Source organism: Rhinoderma darwinii, chromosome 8 (genome assembly GCF_050947455.1).
Source record: "Rhinoderma darwinii isolate aRhiDar2 chromosome 8, aRhiDar2.hap1, whole genome shotgun sequence".
Classification (NCBI taxonomy): domain Eukaryota; kingdom Metazoa; phylum Chordata; class Amphibia; order Anura; family Rhinodermatidae; genus Rhinoderma; species Rhinoderma darwinii.
In genome coordinates, this window is record NC_134694.1 from 10,877,067 (window position 1) to 10,890,279 (window position 13,213).

Here is a 13,213-nt window from a genome sequence, read left to right on the forward strand (position 1 = left end):
CACCGCTCAAATAGATAATAAAAAATAAATTAAAAAAAGTTACGGCCCTCAGAATATTTTATTTATTTTTTTTTAAGTTTTTCCCCTTTAAAAGTAGTAAAACATAAAAACAATATAAAATGTGCCATCATCATAATCGCATTGAGCCACAGAATAAAGTTATGTTGTTTTTACCGCACGGTGAAAGCCGTAAAAACGAAACCCAAAAAACAATTGAGGAATCGCATTTTTTTCCCAAATTTCAGCTGGCAAAGAATTTTTTTCCAGTTTCCCAGTTCATTATATGTTAGTATAAATGCTACCAATAGAAACGACAACTCCACCCGAAAAAAAATAAGCCCTCACACCGCTCTATTGACGGAAAAATAAAAGCGTTTTGGCTCTTGAAAGGCGGCGAGTGAAAAGCGAAAAATCAGAAAATGGTGGGAAAGGGTTAAGATCAGGTTTGAGGTCATTATTGATAAATGTATCAGGGAATTGCATAACTAACAATCACCCAAAATAATGCAAGTTACTCAATAATAGCCTGAAGGGGTTCCCAGTTCTTCTATTAGAGGGGTCCCCCCTCAGGTAGCGCTCAGGGCCTGGATTTGTGATCACTCCGCTTTGTCTGCTCCTTGTACCGAGGAAGATCAACGCAGACAAAAAGCCCCCCACCGTTATCATGATCCCACTGCCAGCGAGCACCTGCGCACTTTGCTAGACGCTGCTATTTGCATATTTCTGCCTCCCGCCGCATTTGATTGGTCGGTTGTTTGTTGTGCGCTCGGAGAGCGGCCGCTGATTGGTAGCCCTTTCCGTCGCTCGTTGCTGCACCTGACGCTTCCTGAAGTCTGGCTCAATGTGTCGGAACTGCCATGTTCCTGCTGGAGAATTAGATGTCGAAAGGGGGAGAGGCCGGGGGTGAGCGGAGCCCTCTGACGGGTGAGTGTCATGTATGATGTGCGGGCACCGTACACTGCTGCGGGTATTCATCCATGTGACCCCGCCCCTTCTGCTACATGATAACCCATTGCAGACACCTGCTCTGTCCTCTCACATACATGACCCCCTCCCACCCCTGCAGCTCCCTCCTCTGAGATTTGCCCCCATGTTATACGTTCACCCGCTTCTCATATGTGAACACCCGCCCATATATATTCCATTGTCCTACTCGCTACGGTCACCTCATAAATAAGACATAAACCCCCTCCTCAGATATGTGCGCCCCGCACCCCCACTAATAACTAAACATTTTTTGACCCCCTCATCATTTTTCTGCCGGAACGCTTCAACATTTACCTCATAAATTATATGTATATCCCCTGCCAGCCCCCTCCTCAAAAAATAGAAATACACACGCTCTGCACCCCCACTAATATCTTTTCACATTTCTGACCCCCTCATATCATTTTTCTATCTGAACCCCTCGAAATGTACCTCATGAATTACATGTATACCCTCAGCAGCCCCCTCCTCAGGAATATATACACCCCCACTTACAATACGTTAAGCCCTCTGATCCCTCATGTCGTTGTTTTAACTGAACCCTTCAACATTTACCTCATAAATTACATGTATACCCCTGCAGCCCCCTCCCATATATACCCCGTGCACCCCCACTTATATTTCTACACATTTCTTACTCCTCATATCGTTTTTCTACCTGAACTCCTCAAATTTTACCTCATAAATTATATTTATATCCCCTGCAGCCCCCTCCTCAGGTATAAAGAACCCCTGGCACCCCCACTTATCATATATTTAACACTTCTGATCCATCATATCATTGTTTTAACGAAACCCTTCAATATTTACCTCATAAATTACATGTATACCCCTGCAGCCCCCTCCCTTATATACCCCATGCACCTCCACTTATATCTACACATTTCTGACCTCTCATATAATTTTTCTACCTGAACCCCTCAAAATTTACCTCATAAGTTATATTTATAACCCCTGCAGCCCCCTCCTCAGGTGTGTGTGTGTATATATATATATATATACCCTCCTGGCACCCCCACGTATGATATGTCCACCCTTCTGATCTTTCATATCATTTTTGTACCTGAATCCCTTAAAATGTACCCATAAATTTCATGCATACCCCTTGCAGCCCCCTCTTCAGATATATATACACCCTGCACCCCTTCTTATGATATATGTTCATCCTTCTGATCCCTCGTATTGTGATCACGACCAAACCCTTCAACATTTACCTCATAAATTAGAAATTTAACCCCCGCAGCCCCTTCCTCTGGGATATATACCTTTATCCCTTACAAAATGTACACCCCTCTAAGGCCCTGTTCACACAGAGTTTTTTGACACGGAAACCACGTCGGAAACCGCGCCAAAAAACGTCGGAAAAACCGTCTCGCGGTAAAAAGAAGCGTCATGCCCTATCTTCGGGCGTTTACGCCTCTGACCTCCCATTGACATCAATGGGAGGCAGAGAAAGCGTATTTCGCGGCGTTTTTTGCCCGTAGCACTCAATGTGCGAGAGCGAAAAACGCGACAAACGGCGTTCAGGCAGGTCAAAATCTGCCTCAAAATCCCAAACTGAATTTTGAGGCAGAGTTTTCCTCCTGCAAAACACTTAGTGTGAACCCAGCCTAACTCCCCTCAATAGTCACCTCATATACATTTGTATATATACCCCGGCAGCCCCTCTTAGGGTCTGTTCACACGGCTTATTTTCAGCCGTTTTTCGGGCTATAAACGCCCCTAAAAACGGCTGAAAATACGGAAGCTGAACGCCTCCAAACGTCTGCCGTCGTTTTGTTCCGACGGGGCGTTTTTTTACGCGGCCGTTTGAAAAAACAGCGTGTAAAAAAACGCCCCGTAACAAAAAGTGCATGTCTTCTTGAGCCGTCTTTGGAGTCGTTTTTCATTGTCTCAGTAGTAAAACGTATCAAAAAATGCTAGGGTATATTCACACGGCAAACTAAAAACGGCTCTAAAATCTGGAGCTGTTTTCAAGGGCATACAGCCTCTAATTTTCAGCCGTTTTTTATGCATCAGGCGTTTTTTATGTGCGCTTTTTTTTTTTTTACTGGGCGTTTTTTTACGTGCCATTTTTTACTAACGGCCGCATTAAAAAACACCCCGTGGGAACGAAACGCAGTTTTTCCCATTGAAATCAATAAACAGATGTTTGTAGGAGGAGTTCAGCTCCTGTATTTTCAGCCGTTTTTAGGGCGTTTACTGCCCGAAAAACGGCTGAAGATAGGCCGTGTGAAAAAAGCTCTGTATTTGATCATACCCTTATACTCCTTCACCCCAGTACTGTTACCTCATAAACCATACATACTCCCCTGCAGCTCTCCCCTCAGAGATGTACCCCTACACTTTCCATGTGTGCTCCCGCACCCCCAAACACGTACATCACACCCCCCGCCATATATTCCCTCAAATACAAGCACCCCCTAAATTTCCTTATCGGATGCATGTATACCGCCATTCTTACATCTTTCGGACCCCCCCTCATATATTCCATTTTTATTTATATACCCAATTTCAATTACATCATAAATTAACCCTAATTCCTGGCATATTCTGTTTTTAAACCTGCACCTCACTACAATTCACCTTATAAATAATATATATATAATCCCCCGGCCACCACCTCGGATCTTCTGTACATTCTCTCGTTGCACGTGTGCTCTCCTGCATGTCCTCTACATGTGGATACTTCTATTAATTCCATTTTCATCTGCTTCGTCTCCTGTGTTACCTTGTACACGGACGTCTATGATGTGATGTCTCCTGTCCCCTTCGTTTCCAGGAGCCATTTCTTCCGTTCCGTAGATCTGCTCTACTCATATATATGCAGCGCGTCTGCTGCCTTGTCCTCCATGCTGTCCGTACATTATACTCTGATTGACGTCCCTGCAGTTCTATTATTCTGGCACACGACTCGCCTTCCTATATGTACTACATCTGCTGTTCTCCCCGTCACACTTGAGACGTCCCTGTAACTCATGATATGCTCCCCAGTCCTCATCATACCCGGCATTATAATCCCCTCTGGTCTACAATGCTTTCTATCTGCTTATTGTATACATTCATCCCTAGAAAATCCTTGGCAAAGCATATCTATTCCTGCAGACCCTCCTCCCCTCTATGTGCTGCCCTACAGATACAGTCCTCTAATCCCCCACCGATCATATGCTTACACCTCACCGCATCCTAGACTTCCCTCCAAAATATTTCTTTATTCTTGTCGTATGTACAGTATTAAATATGATGCATGTTCCCGACATACCTATATCTTCATTGAATGCTGACCTATATATCCCTATATATCTATAATGCTTCTAGAAGCCCCTTCTCTGAGACCTCACGTAGCCCGAGTCTTTTGGGGGACTTAAGTGACGACTATATTAGTGACTTAATGGGGTTCCCACGTTTCTGTGAATGTGAGTTTTGAATAAATAGTGCTCAAGATATTGGTTTCTAGGTCGGTCCCTGAGTGTTGATGTTTGGAATCATTGCCGAGACTGAAGTCTTTTGACTTTGCTTCCATGCAGGTGTTTTAGTGATGGGATAAGTACGTTATCATATGCCAAGTCCATTATGACTCAGTGCTCCACCTTGATCCCCCCTGAGAGCAGCACCCAGGTACCAAATGAGAATACACAGTTGGAGCAGGACATATGAATGGTTACCATTATCAGATATTGCGTTTTGTAATATTGTGATAAATATTCTTGTTTATTTGCAAATCTTAATTTATCTAAACTCCAAACTGCTATTGATGTCTGATCGTTGGGGTGCAACTGATGTGACCCCCCCCCCCCTACTAATGCCTAGAACATAGGGGACACAGAATCTCGTGCAATCTGACTGTAAAGATATTGCATGTTCTCCTCGCAGTTGCTTACATATATGAGGCCTCCGTATCAAAGATCAAGCGGGGGACCTTCTATTGGTTGACATGATCTCACAATGGCTTAGTAGATTTTGTGCTTCCTGTCCCTAGTGGGAAATTATTTTAGCATGACCCGTCGTCTAATTTCATGCTGATGGGCCCTCTTATTCTTTGGTGGTCTGATGATGATGATGATGATATTCATCGCTGCTGCTGTGTGCAATGACAAAGTGAAAATAATAGTAAAAGTGGTTGCACAAACAGTGAAAGGTTATTCTAGTGCTTAAAAGTTTACTATCCTGAAGGTCAGTTTTTACATAACAGGCGTGCTCTGGATGTGCTTGCTGAACTGTGAGTCATTACACATGTAAGGAGGGGGTGTCCATAAAAAAGCAAGTGTTTATGTGATTATACACTAAATAAATACAGTTGGCTGTAAAACTTAGTTGCACAATAGTAGGGCTTCGTTCACATCTGCGTTCGCCGTTGCTCTGCTCTGTCATAGTAGCAAACTGATGGAAACACCGAAGCCCTGGATCCGTTGTATGACGGACACCAACGCTGCATGACGTAACCCATTGACTTTAATGGGTTCCGTCATGGTGTTATACCGGACAAAATAGCGCACCATGCTGCGCTATTTTGGCTGCCATTTTTGACCGGATCTGTGACGGAGGCTTCTAATGGAGCTACCGATGCAGATGTGATTGAAGCCTAAGTTGCACTCAGTTATTATTGATCAGTTCTCGAAGGATGTGTTAAATTTTTTTCAGTCTCCGGAAATTGACAGGTTCTGACTCGGGATACAATCTTATTTATGAAAGGGGATTTCTGGGTGATGTGTTCGTTACATAAATGCATCTAATGACCGTGAAAAACGGTCCGAGTGTCGGCTGGATTTTCCGGCTCGACCACGGTACAGGTGAACGGGACATCATAGACATTTTATGATGCTAGGAGTCTCTGCCTCCCTGTGGAACTGCTGTTCCATACTATATCATTTTGTTCCGTATAGAACAGCAGTTCCGTGTGGAGGCAGAGACTCCTAGGATCATAAATGTCTATGATGCCAGGAGTCCCGTTCACCTGTACCACGGACGAGCCCGGGAAATACGGCCGATACTCGGACCGTTTTTCACAGCCCGATCTCGGCCGTGTGCAAGAATTGTTAGTGTTGATGGCCTATCCTCAGGTTGGCCGTCAATGTGGGAGCTGACCCCCACCAGTCAGCAGAACACTGCAATACTCACAGAGCAGCTCAGCCACGTTTACTTGAAGAATGCTGAGATTCAGTAATAGGCACAGCCGCACGCTCATCTCTGGTACTGCTGGTTGGTGGGACCCCGAGTGTTGTACCACAACGATCACACATTGTCGTCATGAGATTCCACTATGATTGTAGGGTTAAAAAAAAGGTTGGGAATCAATGATTTTGCCTAAACACAAAAAAGGATATGGATGGTCTCAGAATTGATAAATACTTAAAGGGATAGTTTTTCCTTAAACTGCATCTACCCACATGTCTGAAGACAAATTTCCAGCTTGTCCTAGGATATTCTGCATACAGATTATCTGTCACGTGTGTCAATAGCTGGTGTCTATGAATGCAGTGATTGGTCTTCTGTAAGGATATATTCTGTATATTTAACAGCCACTAGTGGGAGCTCCGGGTGTGGCAGGTAGTTTTCCTAAGGATATGTTCACACGGCCTATTTACGGACGTAATTCGGGCGTTTTAACCCCCAAATTACGTCCGAAAATGCGGCTCGTTAGCGTTGGCAAACATCTGCCCATTCATTAGAATGGGTCTTACGATGTTCTGTGTTCACGGGCATTTTTTTTACACGCCGCTGTCAAAAGACGGCGCGTAAATAGACGCCCGCGTCAAAGAAGTGCCTTGTCACTTCTTCAGACGTAATTGGAGCCGTTTTCCATTGACTCGATGGAAAAGCAGCTCCAATTACATCCGTAATGGACGCAGCGAAAAAGCGCCTCAACATGCCTTTACGGCTGAAATTACGGAGCTGTTTTCTCCTGAAAAGAGCCCCGTAATTTCAGCCGTTACGGACGCTGCCGTGTGAACATACCCTAAAAGTTATTGATGAGTGACTGTATAATCACCATCTGGTTAATTGTGTCTTGCGGAGGATTGTGTAGGTTTGGTTCACAGACGTTTTGTGTCCTTATGCCAAGGGTACACATCTCTTGTCATATCAGAAAACAAGTCAATAGGCCAAGACTTCAGCACTACTGTCAGTATACACACATGAGACTATTGATTTGGTCATGAAATATTCATGGATGTGACTGATACAAGTCTGGAATAAATAGACTTGCGGTTCACATGTAAGGACACCAAGGATCCTGCAGTAATATTATTTGACAAATTTACGTTCTGACATCACAGATGCGGCAAGGAAATAGTTGTGATGTTTGTGTTTTCTGCACAGGAATGACAGGAGGCATTGTTCTGCTCAAGGTGGCAGAGGACTGCCAAAAAAGTGACTCTTCAAGTCCATGAGTATAATTGTAGCCTGATGAAATGTATCCTGACAGTGATATGCATGAAACATGCTCTAGATTTCTTTGAGGGAAAGATTTATCAAAACTGGTGCAAAGGAAAAGTGGAGCAGGTGCCCATAGCAACTAATCAGATTCAAGCCTTTATATTATAGAGGCTGCAACCTTATTTTTTGCTATGGACAAATGCTCCACTTTTGATAAATCTCCTCGAATGTGTCTGTCAACTTTTTATAGTACTTTCTCTATTTGGAAGTGGTTGTATAAGATTAGAAAAACATGGCTACTTTCTTCTAGAATTGCGGATGGAAAATACGCAGCAGAATACAGTAGCAGTGAAGTAACAGATCTCATCCACACACTGCGTAAAGTTTCCGACCTGAAATTGACCTGCGGTGCATATTTTTCGTACCGCAGCATGTCCATTCCTGCTGCGGAAAGTTTACCAAATTGCTCCATTTTTCAGAGATGTCACCATCTCCCAACATTGAGAAAAACGCAGGAAATGGTGCATTTTTTTCCCACAGCGGAAAACCTGCTAGTTTCTGCGGAATTGCTGCAGAAATTTTCTGCAGCAATTCCGTTACGTGTGGAAAAGCCCTAAGGCCTCATGAAACGACCGTAGCCATGTGCACGGCCGTGATTTTCGGGTCGGCCGGCAGCGGAGTGTCACCCGCGAGCCGCCCGCAAATCGCGTGTCGCACACGCATTATTTTATATGAGCCTGGACCGCAGAACACGGCCGTAATAAGACATGTCCGTTCTTTCTGCGGTCCAGGCTCGGGGCCATGCACGGACCGTGGAAACCACGGTCGTGTGCATGGCCCCATAGGAATGATTTTCAGGGGAATTACGGCCGCAAAAGCACGTTTGTGTAGGTGTTTGTGTATCTCTACCACAGTTTATGCAATGAGGTCATGATCGTATACTTGTTCTGTTTCTCTGTTTTGTAAATACAGTTTCTGTTTGTTTTTTCTCAGAATTCTTGCGATAAAGAGATTTGTAGGTTTTTCTTGTCTCTTGTTATGCCGGGAATGTGCCAGTTCTACCTAGAATAAGGATGGTATTTGTGATTCTCCTGACTTGTGTATTCATGATTATGACATTGAGTGAAACATTTATGTAAGGCTCTGTTCACATCTGCGTTGAGGTCCCGTTCTGAGTTTTCCGCCAGAACAGGACCCTGAGCAGACACAAACCGACACAGACAGAACCAGAGGTTTCTGTTTCCATCACCATTGATTTCAATGTTGACGGAGACAATGCCCATGGTTTACGTTTGTGTCTTTTGTGCACCGGATCCGTCGTTTTGCTGGAAGCAATAGCGTAGTCGACCCTCGTTTCCGTCGGTGTCAGTTTGTGTCTGCTCTGGGTCCCGTTCTGACGGAAAGCTCCAACGGAACGTCAGAACGGGACCCCTACGCAGATGTGAACAGAGCCTAAAGGAGATTTTGTTCTTTGGTTCTCATGGAATAATTTAATTACTGTAGAGCTTTAGGATAACTTCAAGGACATTTAGAAAGTACCAAGGTGATTTGTCCTATTTTGAAGGACGCGCATCTCCATCAGAATTATAAGATTGTTAGTATTCTGTGACCAGAACCCAAGACTTTTGAGGTCATATGATTTATCTACAGCGGAGAATTGCCTTATGATTAAATTAGATCTAATAAAATTATAATATCACTTACTGCTTAGAGGAATGTCACTGAAATAATTTTCCCCATTGTCTAATCAGTGGACGATATTTTCTGCCTTATATTCATCTTTATAACATGAACTTTAGTAGAAGTTTATAGGGTTTTATGTAACTAAAGCTTAACCATTGTATAAGGAAGAATTCTTGCAACTTTATCATACACTTTGAGTCCCCCCCTGACCATTTTCAAGATCTCTGCTTGCTGTCAGTGAATGTGAACATTCTTGTTTATATCCAAAGGCTGAGAACCCGTACAGACCTAATAGTTATCACAACTGAGAGTTTACTAAAATTGTATCCAGTCTCCTGAAGGATATATCTATTATTGTGGAGTAATTTGTCAGTTTTGACATTTAAAAGTATGGGAAAGATAGCGCGGTCGTTTTTTTATTTTTTATTTTGTACTCAGTGCTGTAGTTTTCCTAGTTAGGCGGGATTCACACGACCGGGTCGCGTCCGAGCCCGAGTGCCGGCCGGTAAAATCGGCCATTCTGCCCGGCCGGTTTACATAAAGTTATGCATCCGTGCCGGGCCGGGCAGATCCGGACAGTGACATCATCGGCAACTCCTGAAGGGGAATCCCCATGTGTTCGGGGATTCCGCTTCAGGAGTTTCCCCTGATGTCACTGCCCAGATATGGACAGAGACATCAAGCGCTCTGTCCAGGAGCGGAATCCCCGAACACACGGGGATTCCGCTCCTTCAAGGAGCTAAAGTGCGGCTAGCACATAGCAGAGCGGGGAGATACCTCCCCGCTCTGCTATAGTGGCGTCGCTACAGTAGTAGCAGCAGCAGCAGCTGCTGCAGCTGCTAGCAGCGCCATCAAAGGTGTCGCCGAGCCAGGGTGCTTTTAACAAGCAGGAGAAGGGAGCCAGCGCAGCGCTCCCTTCCACCTGCTGTACACCCCGGCCCTGCCACACCGTGTACAGCGATGCCATTCGTCAGAATGGCATCAACTCCTCCTCCTCACATGCACTCTGCGCTGTGAGGAGGAGGAGATAGAGCGCAAGAGCCGTAAAACCCGGCCGTCACTCGGGACACATCCCGGTGATGGCCGGGTATTACCCGGCCCCATAGACTTGTATGGGAGCCGGGCGGCCGGGTGCCCGGGCAAAGATAGAGCACGACCTATTTTTTGACGGCCGGATTTTCCGGCCGTCAAAAAATCGGTCGTGTGAATAGCCCCATTAGGGGTCTATCATTCCTAATGCAGCCGGGTGCCGGCCGATTTATGAATGGCCGGCACCCGGCCGGGAAACCCTGCCGTGTGAATGAGGCCTTAGGCCTCATTCACACGACAGGGTCCGAGTGTCGGCCGGGAAAATTGGCCGATTTTCCCGGCCGGTTTGCATCCGTTCCGATTCCGTTCCGGGCCGTGTTGCCGTTTTTACCGGCCATTTTGGACCCGATTTGCATCCGTTTTTTTCCCTGTCCGTTTTAAAATCGGATGAATTTCATTTAAATTTGTTGCCACACACAGCCCTTTGTAGATAATGCCACCCAGCCCCCTGTTGGTAATGCCACCCAGCCCCTGCAGGTAATGCCACCCAGCCCCCTGCAGGTAATGCCACCCAGCACCCTGCAGGTAATGCCACCCAGCACCCTGCAGGTAATGCCACCCAGCACCCTGCAGGTAATGCCACCCAGCACCCTGCAGGTAATGCCACCCAGCCCCTGCATTTACTGCCACCCAGCACCCTGCAGTTACTGCCACCCAGCACCCTGCAGGTAATGCCACCCAGCACCCTGCAGGTAATGCCACCCAGCACCCTGCAGGTAATGCCACCCAGCACCCTGCAGGTAATGCCACCCAGCACCCTGCAGGTAATGCCACCAAGTCCCCTGTAGGTAATGCCACCAAGTCCCCTGTAGGTAATGCCACCAAGTCCCCTGTAGGTAATGCCACCAAGTCCCCTCTAGGTAATGCCACACAGCCTCCTGTAGGTTATGCCACACAGCCCCCTGTAGGTGATGCCACCCTGCCCCTTGTAGGTGATGCCACCCAGCCCCCTGTAGGTGATGCCACCCAGCCCCCTGCATGTGATGCCACCCAGCCCCCTGCATGTGATGCCACCCAGCTGCCTGCATGTGATGCCACCCTACCCCCTGCATGTGATGCCCCCTGTAGGTGATGCCACCCTGCCCCCTGTAGGTGATGCCACCCTGTCCCCTGTAGGTGATGCCACCCAGCCCCCTGTAGGTTGCACCCATCCCCCCCCCCCCTTCCAGGATAAGTCACTGACTTCAATGTCCATATATGGACAGTGTAGTCACTGACTTCTCTTGGAGAGGAATTCCCTGCCACAGGTCGGGAATTCCGCTTGAGAAGTGAGTGACGTCACTTTGTCCATATATGGACAGTGTAGTCACTCACTTCTCCTGTAGCGGCATCCCCGGCCATAGAGTCGGGGATTCCGCTGCAGAAGTGAGTGACATCGCTGTGTCCATATATGGACAGTGTAGTCACTCACTTCTCCTGTAGCGGAATCCCCGGCCATAGAGTCTGATAATGAATACACATGAAATCCAGCCTGGACGTCATGTGTATTCAGAATCCTCACACTTCTGAATCTTTTCTGCGAGATTACGAGGTAAACGAGATTTTGTTTCCCTTACTGGAAATCTCACAGAAAAGATTCAGAAGTGTCAGGATTCTGAATACACATGACGTCCAGGCTGGATTTCATGTGTATTCATTATCAGGACACTTGTGTATGTGGCTGCACATCGTTCTAGTAAGAACACTATGTGCTGTGTAAATGAATGGAGAGGAGTGTATGACGCTGACTGGTCACTGATTGGTCAGCGTCATACACGTAAACACGCCCAGTTAAAAATACAATACACGCCCAGTTGGACATACGAAAAAAAACACCCAGTTTTCCATTTCAAAGCTCATTTGCATATATATATAAAATAGCTCATAACTTGGCCAAAAATGAAAGTTTTAAAAAAAACACAAAACTTTACTGTTATCTACATTGCAGCGCCGATCACATGCAATAGGAGATAGGGATTTGAGAATCTGGTGACAGAGCCTCTTTAAGCCCTGCCAGAGGCAGAGTGACGGCAGCCCTGGGGCCTTCATTAGGTTCCTGGGCTGCCATGACAACTGTCGTCACCCCCTGATCTCAATCCCCCATTGAGATCAGGTGTTGACGACAGTTGTCATGGCAGGGGGCGATGAGCTTTCTGAGGGGCCGACCCCCTCTTTTCAACGCCTCAAATGCGGTCGCGCCATTTGAGGGGTTAAACAGCCAAGAACAGCGCGATCCCTGCTCCTGGCTGTTAGGGTATGTTCACACGGCCTATTTACGGACGTAAATCGGGCGTTTTTGCCCCGAATTACGCCCGAAAATAGCGCCTCAATAGCGCTGACAAACATCTGCCCATTGAAAGCAATGGGCAGACGTTTGTCTGTTCACACGAGGCGTATATTTACGCGCCGCTGTCAAAAGACGGCGCGTAAATAGACGCCCGCGTCAAAGAAGTGACCTGTCACTTCTTTGGCCGTAATTAGAGCCGTTATTCATTGACTCCAATGAATAGCAGCGCTAATTACGCCCGTAATTGACGCGGCGTTCAAGCGCCTGCACATGCCGGTACGGCTGAAATTACGGGGATGTTTTCAGGCTGAAACATCCCCGTAATTTCAGCCGTAACGGACGCCCTCGTGTGAACATACCCTTAGTCCCGGGTGTCCAGTGTGAAATACAGCCGACACCCGCAGCATATGGAGCGCGCTTCAAACATCACCCCCCTCCCCACACCTGGACGTAATAGCACATCTGGGTATGCGAAGGGGTTAAGTAGGCACAGGGCAGCCTCTGACTGCTGTATTGTCCTTTTGCCTGAGAAATTTTTTTTGGGCTGGAAGAGAATCTTCATCTGTTGAAAGGAGCAAACAATGAGACATTGACCAGCGCCAGGGAAAGTATTGTTACCTGTCCGTCAAGCGTAATATTTTACTTTCCACTGACGAGAACTGATTTGAAACTACACACTTGAGATGCGTTTTTCAGACTGACAAAGAGCAGCTTTCTTAGGAGATTAAAGGAAAGAATTAGTGGGGAGCAGGTACACTGCAGCAAGTATGTACAGGTGGACAGTGTGGAGTAAAGCCAAGCACTGCTTACTTG

At 46.3% G+C, this 13,213-nt stretch overlaps 1 protein-coding gene across 6 annotated transcripts in view; it reads left to right on the plus strand.

The window, feature by feature from the left end:
* Nucleotides 1–810: 810 nt before the first annotated feature.
* The window catches only part of RALGPS1 (Ral GEF with PH domain and SH3 binding motif 1), a 350,348-nt gene continuing 337,945 nt past the window's right edge, over nucleotides 811–13,213 (plus strand). For 5 of the 6 annotated variants that reach the window (XM_075835061.1, XM_075835059.1, XM_075835063.1 and 2 more), the window contains exon 1: nucleotides 811–924. The gene's annotated coding sequence lies outside the window, so the exon portion shown is untranslated. Of the gene's footprint in view, nucleotides 925–4,514; nucleotides 4,606–13,213 lie in introns of all 6 variants that reach the window. The other variant, XM_075835060.1, reaches the window with a different exon arrangement.